The sequence below is a fragment of the Podarcis liolepis genome, assembly GCF_965112155.1.
Source record: "Podarcis liolepis genome assembly, chromosome: 14".
NCBI lineage: Eukaryota > Metazoa > Chordata > Lepidosauria > Squamata > Lacertidae > Podarcis > Podarcis liolepis.
Window position 1 is genome coordinate 14,633,772 of NC_139569.1, and position 13,057 is coordinate 14,646,828.

The following is a 13,057-nucleotide window of genomic DNA, read 5'->3' on the forward strand; positions in this document are numbered from 1 at the left end:
CCTGACAGTTGTTAACATTAAATCAGATAAGCAAGTTTATTTTATAAGCATTAACAAGGTTATGGTGTCAGATAATTTTTCTTGTCAGTTTCTTAGTTTTTTTACTGACCTATACCTTCCTAATAATTTCTAACTGATTATTCCAACTGTCTATCTGACTCCTCCTAACAGTTTCTCTCACTCTCTCACCTCAAAACTAGACCAACCCACAGACTTATCCTCCCTCTTCCTTCTCCACCTCCCAACTGACTTCCAAACAACTCCAACTCTAACTCTAACTCCTCCCCTTGGGTTCCCACTGGCCAATCACTTCACACTCATTTAACCCTTTCCTTATGACCCACCTAGGAGGGCAAACGCCACAGAGGCACTCATGTTATAGCCAGTATAAGTTTGGGGAAGAGGAGATGTGGGGAGGAGGTGGGGGGAGAGAGAGAAGGGGGGAAGCTAGACTTTTGTTCTTTTACATAGTTTATGTGTGAGGTTTTTGTGGCACTGTCATGAGAGTAGGTTCTATTTCTATTCATTTATATTTTATCATATGTGGTGGTCTTGTATTAAAGTTAAGGCTTACTGGGAAATGATATACAATGAAATGAAAAGGATGTTTAAAATAATGTTTATTTTTTTAAAAAAAAAACCCCAGAAGCCTTTCTCTTGGGAATTATAGGAATAGAACTACCTAAATTGTATAGAAATTTATTCATGTATGCGACTACAGTGGCAAGAATGTTACTTGCCCCAAAATGGAAAGAAGAAGTCCCAGCAAAGGAAGAAGGGATAAAAAAAACTTGTGGAATATGCAGAAATGGCGGAAGAATAAGAAATCAAGATAGCAAACTTTTTATAAAAGAATGGAAAAGGTTTATTGAATATTTACAGATAAATTGTAAACAGATAAAAACACTGTCAGGGTTATTGCAATAACCTGCAGCAACATAAGAGTATATATATAAGTAAATGAGTAAGTTAAGTTGGATATGCAGAAGATATTAAAAATAAATTTATGGAACTGCAGAAAGGAAGTCAGGTTTTAAAATGTCAAAATGATTGTAAAATCATTTGTAAAAATCCATCCTCCAGGATGTAACCAATTTGAGCTTTGGCGTTGCTACAGTTTCTTCTCTTTTCAACAGTTCTACTTTGGGTTCTGCTGTTTTCAAATAACGTTTTCCTACAGCCTTTGTCCTTAGTAAGGATTTTAAAACATGGTAGCGATTTTCAATGTTTGCTAAGGCAGAATAGTAACAGATCAAGGTTTCCAAATACAACAAACTGGTGTAAAGAACCCAGATTCACATGCTGCAAAGCCATCCCAATGACCATTTGTTTTGCATTCCATCACTTTGCTATTTACTAGGCTTGATTACACTGGTTTCTCATTTTCATCTCCATCAAAACTTTTATAATTCTTTATTGATTAATCTGTTTAGTATATAACGACTGTAGAGCTACATGTCATGAATTCTCTTTTACTTTTTTTGTTGCTACTCTTCTCATTGCAACAACGGAGTTGAGGGGGACCTCAAAGGCCACTGAAAAATGCTAAGCCCTGTTTTGCCCTGTATTCCAGGTCTTCTCTCTCTCTCTCTCTCTCTCTCTCTCTCTCTCTCTCTCTCTCTCTCTCTCAACTTAGGGATCATCTCCAAATGCATGTGTTTGAAAGGATGCGTGAAAAGTCATGGGTCTGGGTAGCCAAGCGCAGAAAGATTTACAAATTCGCGTGTATGTGTGTGCACACGTGCACGTTTGACAAATTCCAGAGGGGCCATCCTGTTAGGCTGCAATAGATTGTAATGGATTGCTCTGTCCGAAGTCACGTCAGATGCCGGGGGAATGCCCCCCCAACCGCTCCACCCTTTCCTGTATTTTGCCAGAACGAAGCTGGCAACCGTAGATCCTATGGGGAAAGTCAGTTAAAGGAAAGTCTCATCCCCATGGGAATCATCTCAATGAGTGGAGAGTTCCCAGTGTAAAAGGGAAAGGCGCATCACATAAAAGGGGGGGGACAGAGGGCTGCAGTTCCTAACTATACTTACGTGGGAGTGAGGCCCATTAAGTCCAACAATAGGCCTTCCTTCGGATGGCACGCGGCTCTGAAGGCGCATCTTTCCGGCGGGAAATACAAACCAGTCAGCCAGCCAAGTCCCCTCCCCGTCCAACCCTCCTGCTCCGGAGTGGCCGTTCCATGAATCCGGCGCGGCGCCCGTTTCCTTTCCCACCGGCGCGCGGCTCGGGGGGCGCTGTGGGCCGCGAGAGGCCTCCCAGTAGCGAGGAGAGAGGAGGAGGCGGTGTCGGAGGCGGCGCTTGGCCGGGGCGGGGCAGCTTGGACGGCGCGCCCGGAGGGGCGCAGGCAGCTCAGACGCGGAGCAGGCGGCGAGCGAGGCGCGGTGGCCAGGGCGCACGGTCGGGGCTGGCCAGGGTGTCCTGCGCGCGGCGGCTGCCCAGAGGGCGCCCCCCTGGCGCCTTCGCTCCTCCTCCTCCTCCTCTCTTCCCCATGAGCCGGGCCGGGGGGCTGACCGTGCATGTTGCTGCAGCTGCTGGGGAGGCGGCGGCGGCGCCGCGGACGGGTCTGCTGAGCGCTCCGCTCCCCGCGCCCCAGCCGCGAATGTGACCCTGCGCTCGGCTTGTGCGCCTCGGCTCCTGCGCCTCGCCACCCGGCTACTCCCAAGGAAGGAAGGAGGCAGCCAGCCGGCCGGCCGGCCAAGGGTGAGAGAGGCACCGCGGTGGGGAGGTGGGTGAACGGGATGACACGGGACCCTGCGTATCGTGAGAAGAGGCGGCGTGGTAGAAAACGTGGGGAGGCGGGAGAGAAGGGGGATCTCTCCTCCGGACACGTGCAGCCGCGCTTTGCAAGTTGCTCTTGAAGCCGGCCCTCGGAGAAAAAGTGCGTGAGGGGGGAAGGAGAAAGGTGGGGCCAGGGCACGGGCAGTTCACACGTTACACCGAGCACAGCTGTCTCTGCACCGCTACTGGCGTGCGCTTGCCCGGCTCCTGGAAGGTGGACGCGGACTGTACACTCCCGCAACCTTCCGCATGAAGGTCCGGTTCCAACGTTTGCGGGCACGGATCTGTGCGCTCGTTGGATGTAACGTGGGAACATCTCTGGAGAATTAAAAAGGTGGCGTACACGTGCGTATGGGGAATGGTGGGTTTTCTTCCCCCCGCCACCTAACATTTTTGGTTGGTTGTTTAACTGGATGAAGAAGACTTGCATAACCTGTGTGTAGTTTTTGGGATCATGATTGAAGTGATTTGGGTCCCGTCCCCCATGGTATCGTGTGTACACCCACAACCGAGACGCTAGAGATACGCGGGGGGGGGGGAGGGAGGGGCGGTGCCATAAAAGACCCGGCGGTCTGCAGGCAATTTATTGGGACTTCAGTTCCAGGGAGTGCAGAGAAACGTAACTTCCAAGTAAACTGCGGGTGGTAGGATTGCAAGCCTTTCTGTTACAGCCAGGTGCAATATGTACGCGCGTGTGTGAGTGTGTGTGTGTGTGTATCTATCTATCTATCTAAAGTCGCACATGCACATCCCAAACCCCTCAAAATATTTGTTCTGCGTTACCGCATTGCATTATTTTGGCTAAACAAAACGGGGGAGTAAGTAAGGGGTGATTCTTTGGAGCAGTTGTTTAGGGGAGTTCAGAACTTACTGGAGAGTTGGGACTCATTCTTGAGGTTATTACTCACAGGGCATAAGAGAGCAGTATATGCTCACATTTGCTGAGCTCAAGAGAGAACTTTGGCTAGCTTGTTTGGAAGGGGGAGATTGTGCTCTTGTTTGTTTGTTTGTTATGGGAGCATTGTTAAACCTTACTCCTAAGGGGAGACAAATGGGGAAAGAAGTCTTGGGAGAGGAACAGGGTTGAGTTCAAGGTGCTTAAGAAAGCTACCTTTTACCAGACCATCTAGCACAGTTACTTGCCAGGATTTCAGACATGGGATTTCTCTGTCTCTCTGTCTGCAGCCCTATCTGGAGATGCCAGGGATTGAATCCTGGGACTTTCTGCCTGTAAAACATATGCTGTGCCGCTGAGCTGAACCTTTCCCCAATAAGCTGTGGGTGGAGGGGATGCCTAGCCCAGCCAGAGAGGCAGAAAACTCTCTCTGCAAAATGTGGTGCATTGACCTCCCTTTCCTGGCTGGGGGAAGGAGGGGGAGGAGGCAGCAGCTAGGTTTGTTCTCCGTGCCTCCTTACTTTCTGTTAATGCTTTATTGGAGAGGTGGATAAGAGAATATTCTTTGCATCCATAAGCAAACCGAGAACTAATCAGGTGCTGCGTTTGGGGCTGGACTTGAGAGTAGAGGCCTGATGCCCCACGCTGCAGAACAAGCAGGAAGCACCCCCCTGGTGTTTTTGTTTGTTTGTTTGGAACTATTGCATCTTGCCATGGAGAGGGTGGGAAATTTTCTAGAGCCTAAAACTGCCTAACTGCAACACCGGAATTAAAGGTCAAATGGAAAGAGGAAAAGTATCTGTCGGGCTTTTTTGTTCTGCTCTTCTTGAGGCTGGGGTGGGGGTGGAAGAGACCTGGGGGGGTATGTGTGCCCCCCCTCCACCAGCACATGGGTGCCTTTGTGAGATTAGTGGGGCTAAGCTGTGTGTATGTGTTAGCTGGCTTTGAGCCCAGGTCTAAGTTCCTCTAACCACTATGCTGCACTGCCTCTCTTGCTTGGTACTCGCTAGTATACGACATCAGCTTAGTCCTTTGCTTGCCTTCTCCGTAGTACTCCAAGGAGAGTGAGTTTAGGACTGCACCCTGTATCTTGCTGCAGAACCGAAGTCATAGGCATGGGATGGAGAGAGAGCTAAAATATGGGTTTGGATTGGACAGATCTTTGAAGAAACCCCTAAGGGTGCTGCTGTATCTCATCTAGCATCCTGTTCTCACAGTGGCCATCCAAAAGCCTCCAAGCACAGGAGCTGTGCACAACTCTCCCTGCTTGCGATTCCAAGCAAATAGCATTCAGAGGCAGACTGGTGGAGGTAGGACATAGAATCAGGGCTGGTAGCCAGGAACTTGCATATGGACTTTCCTTTCCTTTCTTTCTGTTCCCTTAGACACAAAGAAGGGGTCAAGATGAAAGAGTGTCAATCAACTCCCCCCCCACTTCATGCAGTTTTTTTGGGGTGCATTAGTGGCTGTTCTTGCTGTTTGCTAGCTGGGAAATAAGGGAACCCCTGGCTGGTGCAGCTGATCTGAATGCAAGCTTAAAAGCAGGCAGAGGCAAACTCCGGTCCTCCAGATGTTTGGGACTACAATTCCCATCATCCCTGACCACTGGTCCTGTTAGTTAGGGATGATGGGAATTGTAGTCCCAAACATCTGGAGGGCCAGAGTTTGCCTATGCCTGTGAACTGGCGATACTCCCCCCTCTGCTCTGTGTGGACCAGGGTCCTAAACAGAGGTGAGGAACCTCCAGCCCAGAAGCCAGATGTGGCCCTCCAGACTTCTCCACCTGGCCCTTGAAGCTCTGCTCAGGCCACACCTCACCCAGGCCACGCTTTCCCTCCCTGGAATGTAGAATCATAGAATTGTAGCCTTGGAAATGACCCCAGGGGTCATCTAGTCCAACCCTCTGCAATGAGGCCTTTGCAGTTTGGTCATGCTTCCTGACTGCTTGGATGGAGGACAGAGGAGGGCAAGTTTGAAATGGGCTGCTGTGCAAAGGTAAATTGTGTTGCTCCCCACCGACTTTAGCCTCTGATCCTGCCAATCACAGATGTGTGGCCTCCGTAAGGGAATGCAAAAAGGTTGGGTCTGAAAAAGGTTGCTAAGCCTGGATGTTCAATATGTTCTGACATCCGGGTCTCGAAGAGCATTTGAGATGCACCCTTTGGATTCATTTATATTCCCTGTGCCAGTGTGCAAGCTTTATGGTTGTGCAGAACTCTCTTTGCCCCAGGAGGATTACGCATATTCCAAGATATAGAAATTTTGTGCTGAGCTCAAGAATGGGTGCGAAGAGCGAGGGGCCTGGAGAACTGGGGCGGCTGCCTTTGACAAGTCATGCTTGCTCAGTTGTTGCTGCACAGTTATTGGCTTGCATTTATACCCTGCCTTCTTCCAAGGAGCACGAGTTGATGTACGCGGTTCCCTTCACCCCTATTTTATCCTCACAACAACCCTGTGAAGTAGGCTAGACTGAGAGACAGCAACTGGCTTCCGGGCCAGGTGAGGATTACATAGAATTGTAGAGTTGGAAGGGACTCATCTAGTCCTGGGTCTCCCAAACTTGGGTCTTCAGCTGTTGTTGGACTACAATTCCCATCATCCCTAGCTTGGTCAGGGATGATAGGAACTGTAGTCCGAAAACAGCTGGAGACCCAGGTTGGGGAAACCCCGGTGTAGTCCAACTCCCTGCAATGCAGGAATATGCAGCTGTCCCATATGGGGATCAAACCTGCAACCTTGGTGTTATCAGCACCACGCTCTAACCAACTGAGCTATCCAGGCTCTGGAACCCTGGTTTCCCCCTGGTCCTGATCTGACACGCTACACACTCCGGCTCTCAATGCAGTGTGTTTATATGCAAAGAACTCAGCAAAGCTCACTTGGTCCACAGCTGCGGCAGATTGACAGCTCTGATCCCACCCCCACCCCCTTAGCCCAGATGGAACTGACATGCTATTGATCTTTGCAGCGGTGGTGGCGGGGCAGGGGGAGTGGGGGCTTAAATGCAAAGCTTCATTATTAGGACCACAGTGCTGCTGCTTCTCTAGAGAGAGAGATAGAGAATTAGCTCCATAGCAGACGGGCAGTCTGGAGCTGAGACTCTGGGTGGGGGATTAGGCTGGATATAGGGCAGTCAGGGAAGAGGGGGGGAGGGGCAGGGGGCTGCATCCAGCATTAGGGGTGATTGATAGGGGGTTGAATGATGGGGGAGATCTGCTGGGGGTGTCTGCATGCCAGCCGCTGGAGAAAAATGGCAGATGAGACTGAGATGATGGGATAGAGAATCGGAGGGGGGTAGGTGTCACCCAGAGGGGATTAAGCGTGTGGGGGGGGGGAATGTTGATGCAACACACACTGTTTATGTGCTGTGGTGGGGAGAGTGAGATCATTGTTCATTTGCCAGTCCCAGTTTCGGCACTGATCTGAGCAGCCACTTATAGAGAGGGCTGCTTAAGAGAAATCTCACATTGCTTACATGCTGTGGGTCAACCAGCTTCTACTCAGCTGAAATGAATGGGCCCTCGTTAGCCACAGCCGTTAATTTCAGGCAGAGGTTGACTATGACCTCATAGTCCCCTGCCCCAGAATCCCAGGAACTGCAGTTTGCTGAGGGGGCTGAGAGTTGTAGCTCTCTGTGAGGGGTGAACTACAGTTCCCAGAATTATTTGGGAGGCATGTGTTTTAAATCTATGTTATGTATACAGAGTTACTGGTGGAGGAGGAGATATCCTTCTGCCAGCCTCTTCTCTCCCTCCAGGCTCTGTTTAGCCTTGGAGCTGTGTGGGTGTGGGTGTGTGGAAGGGGTGCATAGGAGCCCCCAGGGTCCGATGCTAAAGTGAACGATGGGTCTGGCGTGTTCCGTTTGCAGAGCTTGCATTGGAGGTGGGAAGTTGGGCTGGGAAAGAGCAGAGCTTTTTGGCAGGCGAGGACCCCTTTGCAGCTGGATCTGTTTATTACTGCTTAGTAAGTGGGTGGCGCTTGCCTCTTCTCCACCCTTATACACAAGCCGTGACTTCTCCGCACAAGCTCTCTTATTTACACTTGTTTATCCGGAGGATAACAGGATTTCCTCTGTGTTGAACCGATGCACTTATTACACTGGCAGTCTTGTCAAGCTGCAGTGAAGGGCCGGACCCATGAAAATCCGGGTGGTGGCGTAGGGTGCCTTTGCCATGCCCATCTGTGTCTGCAGTGATTTATTTTCCTGATGAAGCCCGGAGGGATGCTTCTTTTGAAAACAAATAAATAAAATCCACAAAGCAAGGGAAGAAGGATGCAGCTTCAAATACATCCTTATGTTCTTGGGTTAACGGAAGAGATCCAATGCAGAGGTTAAAGGTAAAGGTAAAGGGACCCCTGACCATTAGGTCCAGCCGTGACCGACTCTGGGGTTGCGGCGCTCATCTCACTTTATTGGCCGAGGGAGCCGGCGTACAGCTTCCGGGTCATGTGGCCAGCATGACTAAGTCGCTTCTGGCGAACCAGAGCAGCACACAGAAACGCCGTTTACCTTCCCGCTGGAGCGGTACCTATTTATCTACATGCACTTTGGCATGCTTTCGAACTGCTAGGTTGGCAGGAGCAGGGACCAAGCAATGGGAGCTCACCCCGTCACGGGGATTTTAACCGCCGACCTTCTGATCGGAAAGCCCTAGGCTCTGTGGTTTACCCACAGCGCCACCCGCGTCCCTTAATGCAGAGGTTATCGTGCTACAAAATCTAGTAATCCCTCAGTGATTTTTGTTTTTGACCATTCTGTATTAAATCTGTTTTCTTGCCTGAAGGAGACGGGGTGGCCAATAGCAAGCAATGAAATGTCTTTAAAACAATTCCAAATACTGTACAGACACAGGCCTTTTAAGGGCCAGGGGTCCACTTTTGAGCCCCAGGCCTGAGGTCTTCCCACTCCTGTTGTAAATGAAACAAAGCCTGCAATCAAACAGCAATGAGACTGCTAGCACATTTGCAAAGCTAAGCAGACTGGCCCTCATGGCCTCTGACTCAGGAATCCATTCCCTAATATGAAAAGCCTGGGCAAAAGATTGCTTGCTTGGTGCTGAGAGCTACATGCTCAGAGGCACTTTTTATTATTTGTGTATTTCCAGTGAGGTGAGCCCTTGCTTTCAAAGCAGGTTTCTGTGATGAGGTTTGGCTGAAATAAAAGTGTTTCTCTACATCTGTGCTCCTATGCAATGATGGAGATGTTGGCAGGACACATGACTGTTCATGCAGAAGGTCTCAGTTTCAATCCTCAGCATCTCCAGTTTAAAAAGGACCAGGTAACCGGTGATAGGAAAGACCTGTGCTCAGGACCCTGGAGATTTCATGCTACTGGGCTAGGTGGATCAATAGCCTGACCTGATAGTCTAATCTGATAAAGCAAGGCACTATGACCCAGAGCAGGAATAAGGGAAGCCAGTGCCTTCTGGGTGCTGTTGGACTCCCAGTTCCCATCAGCCTCAGCCAGCATGGCCAGAGGCAGGATGAGTTGTAGTCCAGCGACATCTGGAGGCCTGCAAGTTTCTCCATCCCTGATGGGGACCAAGCATGGTGTCTTGATATTGTTGGGAGTCAAGCAACAACCCTTGCAATAAGTTACCTGAAGCAGTGGGGTGGGAGGGTGATAAGGCAGAAGGGCAACCTCTTCTTCCTCCTCTCTCTTAGTAACTGCTTGATGATAAAGTAGATCACTTCCTTTCAGGCTTTGCCTTCCTCCTGCTTCTTCTCCAAGTTCAGCCAGTAGCAGCATGTGCTAGTCTTAAATTCTTGGCTGCCTCTTGGTCATGTTGTCAAATTTAGAATGGCTTTGTTCTCCATGCATAATAAACTTTTAAGTTGTGTTGGTCCTTCCGACAAGTGGCCTTACCAGACTATTTCTCTCTGCACACCCCTGCAATATATTTACCAAACTTCCAACAGTTATGAACCCCCAATTGGACCGCAGCCTACCAGGTGCTTGCCAGTGTGCTCCTCCATTTTTTTGAGAGTCCAGGGCAATCGGGGCAGATTGTTAAACTGACAGATAGGCTGCTAGAAGGTACCAAAGCTGCAGGGCAGAGGTGGAATTAGATGCAGACCAACCCTTGGTCTTTGTTAAGCTCCTCTCCCCCCCATTTGCTGTGTAGATCGGAGGTGACTTGCTAGCCCTTATGATTGCAGAGATAGATTTGAATATGCAATAGCTGAAAATAAGGAGAAAGCCTACAGTAGCCTTCAGTGGTTGAGTGACTTACCTATCCTTGGCCACAGTACCATCTATCCAACTAGGATTCAGATCGAGCCCTTCTGTCTTCTAAAAATAAATTTTTTACTCCACCTCTCCATGTCCCCGAACAGGGTCATAATTCCTCTTAGCGGCCGAAGTGTAGAGCTTTCTCTCTCTTGTGCAGCATTGTGCAGACTAAGAGGAAACCATCGTGGCAGTTCTGCATGCAAAGCACATTGCCATTATTAATTATTGCTCTGCAGCCACGTATCTTCGTCCGCCTGATCGCCGCTCAGCTGTCATTTGTTCCGTTATCAGTCAATGCAGCTTATTCCTTGGATCTGGCGGGGAAAGATTGGGCAGAAATCCGACTCGGCAGCAACTCTGTGGCACGTGGCAGGGTCTGCTTTTGCTTCTGGAGCTGCAGCAGGGAAGAGAAATCTGCTTCAAGGGGCAGAGTTAGGTTTTTGCAGTAGCTCTGCAGAGGTGATTCTAGGTCTTTGAGTCCCTGGGTGGGTAGAATATTGATGGTGCTATGAGGAACTATAGAAAGGAACTGAATTTGCCCCAGTCAGTCTGGAAGATTTGAGCAACCTGATCTGGCACCTGAAACACTTCTGTGTCACCCAGGGCTTGGGAACTTATTTCAGCTGGAGGGCCAACTTAAATCTTTCCAAGGGCCACATTCCATTGGCCCATCTAGTCCAGCATCCTGACTGGGTGCTTAATGCAGTCCTCCATGCCATCATAAAACATCAGACATTAAAAACTTCCTGATACAGGGCTGCTTTCATATGTCTTCTAAAAGTTGTGTCGTTTCTCATCTCCTTGACATCTGATGGGAGGGTGTTACATGGGTGCCACTACTGCTAAGGCCATGTACTTGGTTCCCTATAACCTCACTTCTTGCAGTGAGGGAACATCCAGAAGGCCCTTGGAGCTGGACCTCAGTGTCTGGGCTGAATGATGGGGGTGGAGACGCTCCTTCAGGTATACTGGGCCGAGGCCATTTAGGGCTTTAAAGATCAGCACCAACACTTTGAATTGTGCTTGGAAATGTACTGAGAACCAATGTAGATCTTTTAGGACCGGTGTTATATGGTCCCGGCGGTCGCTCCCAGTCACCAGTCTAGATGTTGCATTCTGGATTAGTTGTAGTTTCCGAGTCAGCTTTGAAGGTAGCCACATTTGATTGCCTGGCATGGGAAATGGAGAAAAGCAAATGCTCAAATCTCTGGCTTCTGCTTGGCTCAGATGTAGCCAGTTGCACAAAATCACTTCTGTTACTCTGCCTCCTCCTGCCTTTGGGTGTGCAACCCTCAGAAAGTTGCACACAATAAGATGCAACCCTCAGCTGAAATAGCCTCTGAACCAGCCCAGTCTAGTCTATTTTCATGGGGCAAAGCTGTACAGTGTCTTGGGCAGAGAAGGTGTTTCCTGTCAGCTGCTACTACCCAACCTTTTCAATGGGGGAGGCAGTTTCACACCAGCTCGCTCTGCCAGTTGTCTCCTTTATGGCTTAAAGGGGATTTTCTACCCTGCCCAGCCCTATCTCAGTGGAAAGAGGAAATGAAATACAACTTGAGGCTGACTCTGAGTGGTTATCCATGCTGCGTGATCTCTCGGGAAACAGACTTGTCCTAGAATAGCTTGATCACATGGGGGGTACATGACATGAATAAAATATCCAGAAAAATGAAGGAGAAACCTCTTGGAAAGAGTGAGCTGCCTTGAAACCCTCGCTCATTACTTGTTTGGGCAACACTGAAGCAAAACAACTAGCGCAGAATAATTGCACACCCGGAGCCAAAGGCAGTGGGGAAAAAATTGCAAGTTCTGATCATCTGACGTTTGCTCTAAAAGGCTGTTTATCAAGTCTCTTTCAAACATCTGTGCCGATTGGAATTGCTTCTCCACACGGCTTTCCATGAATCAATGCATTGTTTGATGCGCTGAGTACTGTACAAATTTTCTCCTTTATTTAAAAGTTAAATATACCTGCTTGGGTCATTGGTATAGCTTGCTGGGTAGAGCTTAGGCTGAGAACATTAAAGAGAGTGAGGAGAACCCTGCTGGGTCAGACCAAAGGCCTGTCTTGGGGGGGGGGGAGAGACCTTAGGTCCCAGGGACCAAATGCAGCGCCTGAAAACCCCCCCCCCCCGGCCCTTGAGATTTCCCCCCATTTCACACCACTGACTAGCCTTGCTTCACACCCTCCTTGGGTATTTTTGCATGGCTGGAATTGAACTCTTATAATGCTCATCTGCTTGCCTGGATGGCGGCTAGAGAGTGTGAAGAAATTAGCCAACTGTACAAACTAACATTTACATGCGTTACACTGCCCAGTTCTGTCTCTGGCACCACCCATCACTGGCAAGTACCCCATCCACCCCAGATGGTTGCCCAGAAGACAGTGAAGCTCACTGGCAAAAAATGGTTGCCCATCCCTGGGCTACACCCACACTATACCTTCAAAGCACATTCTTTCCCTCAAAGAATTCTGGGAATTGTAGTTTATCTCAAAGAGCAGGTGGCCCAGCTGTGTGCCTCGGTCTGGACGCTTTAGTTCTTTGGACCACATATTGGGTGCTCACTTTTCTGAATGCTGCTTGGTTCAATAATAGCAAAAATAATCATTATCATTGCTTAGTAGTAGCAGTAATTTTATTACTTATACGGTGCCCATCCGACTGGGTAACCCCAGCCACTCTGGGCAACTTCCAACATAATATAAACATGGAGCAAAACATCAAAGATTAAAAACCTCCCTATACAGGACTTTCTTCAGATGTCTTCTAAAAGTCAGATAGTTGTTTATTTCCTTGACATCTGACAGGAGGGTATTCCACGGGACAGGCACCAATACTGAGAAGGCCCTCTGCCTGTAACTTTGCTTCTCACCCTGAGGGAACTGCCAGAAGGCCCACAGAACAGTTGATAACAACCCATTATTATTATACAAGTATTAACAACAATACATTATTAGTTAGTTATTGATTATAGTTTCATTAGTGAACTGCTTGCTGCGAAGCCTCTCAAGGCGATTTCAACAGTCAGAAAAATCATTCATAAAACAACTGGATATCTATAAAAAATGGTTTCAAATCCAGTGCCAATACTGTGATCTATACAATAACAAGCAAAGCAGGTCAACGTTCTAGCCTGCTCAG

General features: G+C 48.9%; 1 protein-coding gene across 3 annotated transcripts in view; it reads left to right on the forward strand.

The window, feature by feature from the left end:
- Positions 1–2,315: 2,315 nt before the first annotated feature.
- Positions 2,316–13,057, forward strand: part of GPRC5B (G protein-coupled receptor class C group 5 member B) — a 28,481-nt gene continuing 17,739 nt past the window's right edge. Inside the window, exon 1 of one of the 3 annotated variants that reach the window (XM_083474477.1) lies at positions 2,316–2,709. The gene's annotated coding sequence lies outside the window, so the exon portion shown is untranslated. Of the gene's footprint in view, positions 3,122–13,057 lie in introns of all 3 variants that reach the window. The other 2 variants (XM_083474479.1, XM_083474478.1) reach the window with 2 other exon arrangements.